Source organism: Cornus florida, unplaced genomic scaffold (assembly GCF_030987335.1).
Source record: "Cornus florida cultivar Cherokee Brave unplaced genomic scaffold, ASM3098733v1 CherokeeBrave_3.0.0_Hap2_Chr04, whole genome shotgun sequence".
In the NCBI taxonomy this organism is placed as follows: domain Eukaryota; kingdom Viridiplantae; phylum Streptophyta; class Magnoliopsida; order Cornales; family Cornaceae; genus Cornus; species Cornus florida.
The window spans coordinates 21,114,560-21,127,564 of record NW_026775574.1 but is presented as its reverse complement, the minus strand read 5'-3'; the positions used below and the strand labels follow the sequence as shown (position 1 = coordinate 21,127,564).

The 13,005-nt window shown below is 36.7% G+C and overlaps 1 long non-coding RNA gene across 2 annotated transcripts; it reads right to left on the bottom strand.

Moving 5' to 3' along the window:
- Positions 1-1,859: 1,859 nt before the first annotated feature.
- Positions 1,860-12,050, bottom strand: LOC132302201 (uncharacterized). Of its 2 annotated transcripts, XR_009480767.1 has the most exons (5): positions 12,003-12,038; positions 11,648-11,705; positions 11,498-11,555; positions 9,264-9,296; positions 1,860-1,984 (listed from the first exon to the last, which is right to left on the bottom strand). It is a non-coding gene; the product is annotated as an uncharacterized LOC132302201 (long non-coding RNA). The 2 variants fall into 2 exon arrangements; XR_009480766.1 differs by lacking the exon at positions 1,860-1,984 and having other exon boundaries at positions 9,107-9,296; positions 12,003-12,050.
- Between the last annotated feature and the right edge of the window lie 955 nt (positions 12,051-13,005).

The following is a 13,005-nucleotide window of genomic DNA, read 5'->3' as shown; positions in this document are numbered from 1 at the left end:
CTCCACAAATATATATGATATAAATTTAATTTATTTAAAATTTAAATATATTATTACTCATTAATTTAATAAAAATTAGTATTACCATACCTTTTTAATCGCAATGACGTAAAATTTATAAATATACCACTTGTAGTGTTTAATGATCTTACAAAAGTTTAAGAAGAATTACTAAAATAGTCGAAGGATCACTCATTATTTTGGCTAATGTGCAATATCGAGAAAAAAAAAAATTACAAATTCCGATAAACAATTTCGTTACGTAATACAAATACGAAAACGGTTCCATTAAACTGCAACAACACTCATTATTTTGGCTGATGTGCAATATCGAATATTTTTTTTCACAATTCGACAATCAATTTCGTTCTGTAATACATATATGGAATAGGTTCCGTTAAACCGCTACAGCGACGGCTACCCTTGGTTAAGCCCTACAAAACAGTCAATACACAAAATCAAAATTCACTCCCCAGCATAACCTTCTTCATCTTCATTTCAATTTCCCAACAAATTACATATGATGATGATTTTACAGTGTCCGATTTCACTACTCCACATCTGACTACTATCATCTCTACTAAAATCAAAGTTCACTCCCCAGCACAACCTTTTTCATCTTCATTTCAATTTCCCAACGAAGTACATTCGATGATTTTACAATGTACGATTTCGCTGCTCCACATATGACCATTATCCTCTCTGTTAAAACTCCTCACCATTCAAACTGTCTTTCCTATCTTCTTCTTGTATCAAAATTAGCCAATATTGGCCTATCCAACCCAATCGCTGTCGAATTATATCATTTGGAGTTGCACCACCCCCGTCGCCGCAGAAGACACGTCTCCTGGACATCGCTTCGCGTATCATTTCATCTTTCTAAAGCCCTTTACTTGAATGCATGTCAGTACATGAATACTTTCTACTTCAATGCATTGCATTTATGTTATATTCCAAATACGGCTTTGAATCATTTCGTCTCTCTAAAGCCCTCTACTTGAATGCATGTCAGTACATGAATACTTTCTACTTCAATGCATTGCATTTATGTTATATTCCAAATACAGCTTTGAAAATATGATTCGACTCTTGAAAGAATGCATAATCGTGTTTTTTTAATTTTAAAAAATAAAATATTGCATACGTGCAAGAAAAAATTCAAATTACTTTACGTCACTTTGGTTAAAACACAATAAATTGGCAAAAGAATAAAATCTTTTCTTTTTATTTATTTATTTATTTATTTATTTATTTTAATTTGGCTGCTCTTATATGTGAAACAAAGCAACCATGTAGAAGAGTTCATGCTAGGTACGAACAGCTCCTGCATAACATGACACATGCAAGAGAATGGTTGGTTTTTTAAAGATAATGATAATAGCTGCGAAAGAAATGTCTGCAGAAGTCACATGCATCACGATAATGGTCGGTTGGCAAAAAATAGTGACTATAATAATAATAATTTTGGTTTAAATAAACTAATAGTAATAGGTTACTTATATGAAAGCCTATTTTCATGTAAAAACTTGTATGGCTTTGAAATGAGTGGTCTCTTATTGGGGCTTTCCAATGCTCACTTCCTCATTTCGATAGTCGGGATGTATAAGACTTTCTCCTGACTAATTTATGGGACTCGTGCTCAGATAAGGCACGAACTATGTCCGCGATTGTGGTCCCAAAATAATTGAATTTAAGACTTAAGCTTCACGAGGCAACATGCCCCAAGTCTTTAGCAACTAGGCCAATCCCCAATGCTCATTCCTCATTTCTTCATAGGTTATAGAGTCAAGTGGACATGAAACATGACAAAGTTGACATAAAAATGCTAGTAAGTTAAAAGATATCCATAGAATAATTTCCAACAATCTTTCAACACAATTTATAGAAGGCGTGCACAGTTTAGTAGTGCTCATCATTATTATTCTGCCCCTAGAAAAGGACTATTCCATTGTCATCATCTTCTCTTGCTCATAAACCACGATTCCTGAAAAGAAATATTTTATCTTTTAGGTAAAAAAAGAAGCCTTTTGGTTCCAGAACAAAAAGTACTACTGCAAAAATCACATCAACAAGGAACAATAACTACCATGTATTGTACACCAATTAGACAAAATGACCATAATAGCAACATAAAACATACAGTAATTTTTAGAAAGCTAGGACATAACATAACACGTGCGCACAATACCTTTTTGTATTTGTTCTATTAAAAAGGCAAACATAATGCAATAAAAAAATAGTAATATCAAAGAAACAAAAACAATTGCAAAGAAAAGCATACAGATCATGTTTTATGTCAATGTTCATATGCTAAGCAGGTTTGGAATGGTTTGGAGGATCTTCTGAAGTGGCATCCAGGAGTCTTTTAGAATGTTGAACAGTGTACAACTACTTTGGTGCATTAATTAGCCAATGATAATGTCATAAACAATCTGCTATGGACTGTGTTCTCATATGTTTGATAGTTTCTTAGGGGTTTTGATTATGTGATTTCCTTCCTTGTCTCAAGGTGGAAGTGTTTTATTTGAGATTCTTCCTCGATGGTAATTGTATTTTTTAGGGTTAATTACACTCACACCCCCAGAGGTTTGTCCTATTCACAGCTAGATAAAAGTTGGCCCATTTTTGAATAATAACACCCCTTCAGGTTTGATAAAATTAACAATAACACCCCTATCACCTCTGACGAAAGGTAAATTCACCCTATTACCCTTTGACTTGTGAATTGACCAATTTGAATAATGAAATTACCATTTTAACCTTCCTAATTATTTTAATGGACAAAACTAACCCTCTATACTCTCTCTCTCTCTCTATATATATATATTTATATACTCTGTGCCCAAAAATGAACTTGATTTCGGTTCAATGAATCCACAAAACAAAGAACCAGAAGCAATAAATATGTGTGTGTGTGTGTGTGATAAAACATATCAAGTTACAACTCCAAGAAGTGATACCATTGCCTGTAACTAAATCTCAAGACCAAACCTAATACATCCCCTGCTTCTTTAGCGATATAAATACTCTTATCACCAACCTTTAACATCATCATCTCTGCAAAATCCATAGCCCATTGATTCAAAAATAAAAAATAAATAAAAAAATGCCCTACGTGAAGGTGGTGAAGGAGGCGATGGTAAGTGGCATTTGGGGTTATACAGATCCACTCTTAGATATACATATAATACATACTATTGCATTATATAGTGTGTGTGTGTGTGTGTGTGTGTGTGTATAACCACACAAAGAAAAGGATACTTAAATATATAATAGATATAGAAAGAAGATCCAAAAAAAATCACCCACCCACTACCAGGAACGTACTGCATCTTAACGCCGAAGACGGCAACAACGAAGTCGCCGGGGAAATCAATTATCTTAGCACCCAATTGCAAAACCCAATCCAATAATAATGGTCGAAAGTTGGAGACAAATGCTCATTCGTGATCTTCAATTCCATTGGATACACTTGTTACTCCACCGCCGCAGCCGCCACAACTTGGGCCACCAATACTTACCCAAAATTTTCAATTAGCTATATTTCTCTGCGACTCCCAAAATAGTAGCGATCTCTAAGAAAACACGAAATCAACCCAAGTAAGAAAACAATAAGATCTGCTGGAATTGACAACAAAATCCGCAATCAACCGGTGACATCAAGGAGGAGGACAAAGGCAGTGGTGTTGCGCAAAGCCAGCGACAGCAATTTAGGGTGGATTGTACTGGAGAGGGAGAGAGAAGGGATGGGTGGTGGCGATGATGGGTAGTGTAAGGATGGATAAAAGGTGGGCACAGTGGGAGGAGGTGGAAGTGGCCATGGTGATGGTGGTCACTGTGAACATGTATGTGTGTGTGTGTGTGTCTATGCATACATATAATAGAAGCCGTTTTTGCTTTATTTGCAGGAGCAAAGGTGAATCGTATATAAGGTGAACGGTGGTGGCGAGGAGTGGAGAGAGAATGGGCAGATGGTGATGGAGGTGGTGGTAGTGAAGGGGTGGGTAGTGGTGGTGGTGGTGGCGGCAACAGCGATTGAGAGGTTAGAGAAAGAAAGTAGGATATATGGGTTAATTTTGTGTTTTTTTTTTCTTTCTAAGGGGGTATTTGAGTCACCTAATGGTTCTGATAATTTAAATAAAAATAAAATATTACAGGGTAAAGTAGACATTTCACCTCTTTTAAGGCTCTATTTGGCTTCAAAATATGATAGGGGGTGTCATTGTTTGAAAATAAGCCAACTATCATCTAGTTGTCAATACAGCAAACCTCGGGGGTATGAGTGTAATTAACCCTTTTTTTATATCTATAAAATTTTCCATCATTTTTGTTTTTTTTTTTTTTTTTGGGGGGGTGGGGGTGACAATTGCAAAGATATACATAATTAAAAAATAATAATGCAACAAAATAATCCCAAGAAACCACTAAAGGGCAGTGTGAGTTTCTTCACAAGGTTAAAAAAAAAAAAAAAAATCACCTAAGAACAATTCCTAAATTATTTTTTTTTATATATTAAAAACCGTGAAATTCAAATAGTGATTCTGGATTAGGAGAAATATGTCTGGAAATGAAACACAAAAGGTCTATGAAGAGATGGAACTCTTGACTTACTATTAAATGAAACTGGTGTAATATCCAAATCCTTAAGATGCACAACCTTTGAAAAAAGGGGGAAGGGACTAGAGCTTGGTTTCATCAAAATTAATATTAAATGTTGCCGAAGTAATTCACGACCCAGGTGTCCAAGTGATATTAGTATTGGCCTATTTGAAGGGTGATCTCTTCAGGCAAAATAAGTATAACACACCAAACCACATATATGGATCAATTCCGAAAGTTAGTGCTCCATGACCAAGTTAAACCATAGCATTCAATTTCTCATTTTAATTCGGTTGGGTAGGACGATAACGCTTTTCAAGGAAAAAAATGAGTTGATCATAGTTTATGGCATCAAATTATAATGCCAATTTCACAATGGAAATATTAATAGAATATATCTAGCGGACTTCTTACCCTATACTCTCTTGCGTTCCATCAAAACTCTCCAACTAATTTTAATGGACACTCATCCCAATATGGAATTATTTTATTTTATTTTTAAATGTTTCAATAAGTTAAGTTCATTCAAAGAGCACTCATGTGGGGAGTGCAACCCATATACGAAAGCCACAAAACACAAAAAGAAAACTCTATAATCCCCAGTAGATCTATAATAAAACCATTTTTTTTTTTTTTTGATAAGTATAATAAAACCATTAACCCAAAACAATAAGGTACTAAAAATGAAGAATTTAAACGCCAAAAAGAGGAAATATGAGATAAAATAAAAACAGCAGGAGAGGAGCGATGCAATGTTTATATTTGTTACATTGTTTAATGCACTAGTTATGACCCTTGCTCACAAGTGCCCGTGAGCCCTTCTTTTTGTGCTTTAAGAGATTAGGTTGGTTTACACTGGTTGTAGCCAAGTGAGATCATTTTTTCCTAGAGTTATTGCCGTTAAGGGTCGTGACTTCTCTGCATTACACAGCTCAGAGTTTCAGAATCCTTAGAGAAGATTCACAAGCTTATAAAGTTTTGGTCCAGCGATCAACTTTGTGAGAACAAGGCCGTTGGTGCGCATGGAGGCTTAAGCATGGTGGATTTTATGGACTCATCCAGTGGATCCAAGACATCTAGAAGGATATTGTTTCTAAAGGTAAAGAAGTGGATGATCCTTCTAATTTTGCTGTCACAACTTCATATAATGGGAGTGAAATTCATGAAGTTGCAGGTTTGAATAAAAATTCAACTAAAAACTGGAGAAAAGAGTTGGTCACTAGTGTTTTCAATAGAATACATGTTGATTTAATCCTCCAACTCTCTATTAGAGAATGGTGGCTCAGATTCTAAGCACTGGAGACTTACATAAAAAGGAATGGTCAGTGTTAAAAGTGTTTATAGGCTATCTATGCAATTGACGGAAAGGTATGACCCAACTTCAAGGCGTGCTTATAGTAGTCATCAACAGGAGTTTTCACCATTGTGGATAAGAATCAGGAAAATTAAAAGCATATAGTTGGAAAGACCAACATTATATTTGATCACAGAGTATACAATATATTAGGCTTTAAATACGTACTAAACCTATATAAGCCTTATACAAGCTTTTTCACAAGCTTAACGAGCTGAGCTCAGCATTATTCACTCTCAGCTCCTTTATTACAATGATGAACAAAAAAGGAGAGAGAGGGTCACCCTGCCTCAAACCCCGCTTAACTGCTGAAAAACCCATTGAAGAATCGATCATGAGGACCGAGAATCTCACTGAAAAAATTCAAAACTCGATCCACTTCGTCCATCTTCCACAAACCCCATCCTTTCCAGCAGAAAAAGAAGGATACTCCAACCAATCGATTTGGGATTTGCTTTTTGATATGTTGATTTATGAAGTTCCAAAATTTCACTTAAAGCCCATTATATTGTATATTAGTATGATTTAGTACATATTTAAAGCCCATTTACTCCAATTACTATGGAATTTGGGAAAGAAATCCCAGCCCACACTAATACACCTACGCCTACTGATTCCCTATCTTGCATATGAAGCTCCAAAAATGTATTCAATCTAGGATTATTTACTTACTGAACGAACACGAGCCAACATGGTCTGAAAACAAACCACAACACATCAAAGATGCCCCATGTGAGCTTTGTTCGCCTCATGAAACACAATCGTATCATCGACAAAGAGGAGATTTGAGAAATCTCCATATAACTAGAAGGACCTCTATCCACCCTGAAGCCACTACTATATCCCACAGCCACGGCCTGCCTCATCAGTATGTTGAATGCCTCCATCACAAAAAATGAACAACAAAGGGGATATAGGATGTCCTACCTTGGACTCCTTGAGATACCGAAGAAACTAGAAGGTGCCCAATTCACCAACATTGAGAATCATACCGTAGAGATGCAAAATCTGATCCACGTCATCCATTTCCCGCAAAACCCATCCTCTCTAGAATGTATAGCAAAAAGCCCCAAGTTAACATAGTAGTAAGACTTCTCTATGTCAAGCTTATTAGACACACCCGATACCCCACTACTCAGTCTAGACTCAAATCAACACATTCGCTGGTTATCAAAATCGAATCTAGAATTTGTTGTTGCCTACCAACAAAGGTATTTTGTACTTTCGAGATCACTCCATCCATGGCTTCCTTCAATCTCAAAGCAAGGATTTCACCTATTATTTCAGCTATTAGTTTGAATAGACTGCCCACCAAACTAATACATCTAAGATCCTAGACTTCTACAGCTCCTTTTCTTCTGGATGAGACCTAAACAAGTGGCATTCAAAGATATCTAGAAACTACCACATCTATAGAAGAAATTGATTCTGACCACCTCCCAATCACACCCTTACCCTGAAAGGCACTACTGAGGACTGAAGCTCACGAACTCCTATTGTATTCCAAACATTCAGATCATATGGGATACACTCGTGAATTTGCTCCACGTCAAATAAAAACATGACAAAGTATTTAGGACATGTACGTTTAGATCATTTGCAATTTTTTCGTGAAATCTCAAAGTTTATAGATGAACATGAGAAGCACTTGACCATTGCTTTAAAGACCTTAAAAGAACACAAGCAATGCACGAACTAGCCATCATGCATGGTTCTCCACTTAGCTTGACTTGACCACGAGTTCAACAACAAAATCTCCAAAATCAACAATGACATTGCCAGAGTAACATTATAATTCCATGTCTTAACCTCGAAAGACATTAAGTGAAGTGAAAGTTGCCACGTCGAATCACCAAAATAATCTTCCTTTACTTTTCGGGCACATAAGTGCTACTTTGTAGAAAATTAGGTGGATTAAATCCAAATTATGAAGGCATTGTAATTAAAAAAATTCAATAGAATAGTAGAAATTTTAGTTGGTATTGTCATAATGTTGATTGTAAAGCATTCATTGTGATGAAATGGCACCAATTAATGCATGAAAAGCAGGAGATGATTGAAAGGGACATACCTTGGACCTAAAATGAATTGTTAGCAGCGTAACACACACCAATAGGCACGGACCTGCCTGGGGACTACGGGGGGCGAATGCCCCCTCTGGAATTTTTTTTTCTTATTATATAGTAGACTTTTTTTAAAAATATATGCCATGCCCCCCCTAAAATTTCACAAATACCCCCACTATATAAGTCCCCAAAATATATACCATGCCCCTGTATTTGCTCAATGATTCCCAAAATAAATACCCCCTTGAACGTGCTCAATGATTCAATGAACAAAAAAAATATTTTTGCTTATTATGATGATTTGAATTGTAAATGTGTTCAATGGGATCCTTTTGTTGTTTTTGGGACGCGTTCCCCTTTTGAACACCTTTAATGAATTTGCTTAATTATCCAAAAAAAAAATTTGTTATTAAAAGGACGCCCCCCGACATAATTTCCTGGGTCCGTCACTGTACACCACCAACATTTCAGTGTGATGTCAAACACAAAAGTCATGGTACTCTTGCCTACCACTATATGGGGAATACTCACTCATGGAGTCACAAATAAAGTGTAAGCACTTAGAGATGGAGATACGACATCTAAGATAGTGGAGATTCAAGTAGATTAGGCCAGATTGGACACCAAGACAGCCTTATAAGAGAGAGAGTGGCAACAACCATGACAAACAACAAACCCTCGGAAACCCAAGGCCACTTGTTACAATTCTCACACGCTTATCTTCTGTGTCTCGAGTTAAGAGTAGGTAGAAGCCAACGCAAATTTTCCAAGGGAAAGAGATATGTAGAGGAGGAATTTGAGGATGGCAGGTACATTTGTTGGTGATAAAAATCATAAGCCCACAAGATAATGGTGTGTGGTGAATTTGTAATAGAGATACTGTAAAGAAATTTACATCTTGTCTCTCATTATAGTGCTCTAGGGTTGACAAAAAGAGAGACCTCAAGGTATCCCAAGTCTCACTAAACAACAAAACCCTAGAAGTCCAAGTGAACTACAACCCAACCCAACCCAAACATAAAGATCCATGAGTGAGAATGCATGAGACAATCTTTTAAGCAGTGCAATGAAAAGTGAAGATGCTCCAGAGAAACAACACATCACAAAGACATAGTATTGGAATTTATAGACCATTATGAAGAGCACACGTCAAGGTGAGATATTTAACTATCCACCTGATACAAGGTGAGACCAATAGATAAAGAGAAAAGAATCTATTGAAGTTTCAAGGGAAGAAGACAAACCGTTTTTGGAGATATTTCACGAGTTGATTTCTCCTGTAATTGAAACAAACAAACAAATTAAGACATTATACCAAATAATACAATTCTTCCAACACAACTCTTAGATATAGCCATATACAAAATTTTGAACATCATTTTTTTTTTGATAAGTAAAAATAATATTAAAAAAGGCGTTCAAAAGGAGAACGCGTACCAATTACGAAAGTGGAACCGGAGTTAAGGCCCCAAAGAATCCAGAAAAGTAATTAAATCATATGAAGAAGAACAAAAGCTCCTCTTCACATAATTGAAGAGAGAACGAAGAATGTAAAGTTTGACCGTTTCCGTAGGCGACTCTTTTCCTTCAAACATTCTGCTGTGTCTCTCCTTCAAAATGCACCACCATACGCAATGTGGTACAATTCTCCAGAACTCGCGAACGTCTCTTCTCACTCGACAACCTCTCCAAATACGAATCAATTCCTTAGTAGATCGTGGCATAACCCAACACATGCCAAACAACCCAACAATAAGATTCCAACAGTCAATCGCCATAGGGCAATACAAAAGGAGGTGGTTAACAGACTCCTCGCCATCCTTGCATAGACAACAACGATTAACTATACAATTGCCCCTTTTTCTCAAATTATCAATTGTCAGAATCTTTCCCCACACAGCAGTCCAAATAAAGAAAGCCACCCTAGTTGGAGCCATAGACCGCCAAATAGTTTTCCACGGGAAGTCTCGATTAACAAAATTTGACAAACATAAGAACAAAGATCTAACTTCGAAACGACCATGAGAAGAGGGAACCCAACTTAAAACATCATTACCTCTGCCAATGCCCTCCTGTCGATATAGAAGATCCAAAAAAACACATACCTCATCCATCTCCCAATCCTGAAAAGAGTGCCGAAAATACACATCCCATATAATCCCGCTGCTATCGAGCCGATAGCAGTCGACTATGTAGGCGTGTTTATTAACGGCAATACTATATAATCTTGGAAAAGTACGAGAAAGTGACTGATCCCCACACTAGAGATCTTCCCAAAACCGAATGCAACATCCGTCATGGAGTTTGAATCTGATATGAGCCGAAAAAACATCCCATCCTTTCCGAATAGCCTTCCACATCCCTACTCCTCCCGCTAGGGTAACCAGACGCGTAGACCAACCTCTAGCCTCTTCGCCAAACTGATAAGAGACTAGCCTGCGCCATGGTCGATGTCTTTCCCTCCCAAATCTCCATAACCACTTACCCAAGAGAGCTTGATTGAAAGGAACTAAACGTCTTATACCAAGTTCACCCAATTTCACAGGCTTACAAACATCCTCCCATTTGACAAGGTAGTACTTGAACTCATCGCCTTTACCACCCCTTTGAATTTTTTCAATCCTGTCTGCAATGGAACAAGGGATTTGGAACATAGAGAGAAAATAAGTGGGAAGGCTCGACAAGGTGCTCTTTATAAGAGTAACTTTACCCCCTTTTGACAAGTATTGTTTCTTCCAACCTGCTAATCTCTTCGCGTACCTGTCAATCACAGAATCCCAACTCCCCACTAAACTAGAAGAGACCCCTAGGGACAAACCCAAATAAGGAATAGGGAATGAACTCACTCTGCATCCAAGGACTGCAGCTAAAGAGAAACATCCGGAACATTCCCTACTGGGACAAGCACACTCTTTGTCACATTGACCTTTAGCCCAGAAACTGCCTGAAAACAAGTTAGAACACACCTCAAGTGGCGAAGTTGAGACACATCAGCATCACAGAAAACCAGGGTGTCATCTACAAAGAGTAAATGGGAAATCTCCATCTGATGGTCTAAATCTCTACCCACTCTGAAACCCTTAACAAAACCAAGGTCCTCTGCCCTATGCATCAGTCTACTTAACCCCTCCATAACAACAAGAAAAAGGAAAGATGACAAAGAATCACCTTGTCTTATACCTCTAGAGCAACCAAAGAAACCGGCGGAAGAGCCATTCACAAGAACTGCAAACTTGACAGACGAAAGACAAGTCTCAATCCATTTCCTCCATTTACTTCCAAACCCCATTCTTTGTAACAAATAGAGTACAAATATTAATACAAGCTGCAACAATGATGCATTAGTGAAAACTCTACAGAACTGACACTTAAATCATCCAAAGGCTTTTTTGAGAAATAAATAAAGATGCAAAAGCTTCATTTAGCATAAAGAGTAATGACTAGTCAATTGAGATCTGAACATCAGAGTGAAACATACTCATGAGCAATCAGAGCGCCGATACCCATCAGAGTAACTACAGACACCGGAAAGATAGCTGATATAGGAAAACAAAATTATTTGCATATATTGGTGAAAATTGAGACACAATTAATTAAAAGAGGGAATGTAAGGTGGAGAGAGAATTACAAATTTTAGCAAGCAACGGCAGTTTAGAGAACTGTTTATGCATCTTGACGATGTCCATCTGAAAGAAACATTTTATTTATACAAATGAAATAACAAGAGAGAGACTTTTATCATCAAAATTCAAAAATAAAAGGCCAATTATTTGTTAAGACAAAAGCAGGGGGTATTTTATTAAATCGATAAATGAAAGAAGTAAACAAATTTTAAAAAAAAAAAAAAAAAAAAAAAATCACTTTGAAAACCAATGCTTCTGAAAACCCTAGCACGGAACAGAATAATAGCTTGAAATTTTCCACAATAATGTAAAAAGTTTAGTAAAAATCAACACATAGAAGGAGAAGAAGAGGCGTCGTACCAGTAACGAAACCCTCCGACTTCGCTTCGCCTTGCTTGCCTTCGCTTCTCTTCCCTTCTCTTCGTCCTTTTTCTGATAATAAAATTCTCGGTATTTCTCTTTGTGGGTGGAGAATTGCTGGATTGGAAATTATTGTCTTGGGCTCCTCACCCACCCAACTCTTTTTCATATTATTGTACTGGCCTGGCCCAATCTTTTCTTCCTCTGTCATTTCATCCTTTATTGTGGGTCTTATCCCAGTAGTCCACATTTGTATCATCTAACCCAATCCTCAAAAGTCCAAAATGTAAAGCCTAGAATTAAAATCTATATAAGGGAAAAAAACAACTGTTTTTTTTTCTTTTTTTTTTTTGGCATACCTATATATATCTTTAATAATCTACTAAACCCATTGCCCTACCTGGATTAGTCAATCAATTTTAAAACAAACTCCAAATACACTAAAGAACGTATTGATTATATTATTAAATTACTAATTTACCCTTGACATGTTATATTATTTGCCAAACTAGCTTAAAAACTCTAGCCCCTCTTGATTTCACTTTTTTAGTACTCGGTCACTCGTCGTTTGCGTATTGCGACTACGCAGACGACTTTTACTCTAGCCCATCTCCGAGACCACCTCTAGAGATTTTCTCATCTATATCACTCTTTGTCTGGAGATTTTGTTGTTTCGCCTTTTCATGTAGAGATCATGAAATCGGTGGCTTAGACTTAGGAGATCGGTACCTTTCCTAAACTCTAATTATATTTCTTATCTGATACATCATTTGTTCAACCTACCTGTGACTAATTTCTAAACACAGGTTGATCAAATCCACGCACAAAACTAAGGATTATCAAAATAACTAAAGTATTTCAAATAAGCATAGATTGCAAAAATAAAATAAAAAAAATAACTCGCTGAAAAAACTAATAAATAATAACTTTATTGATACTTCTCCAAAATGACAACTCGGGAATCCCGTAATGCAAGGACCCGTAAAAACATTATCCAATAATC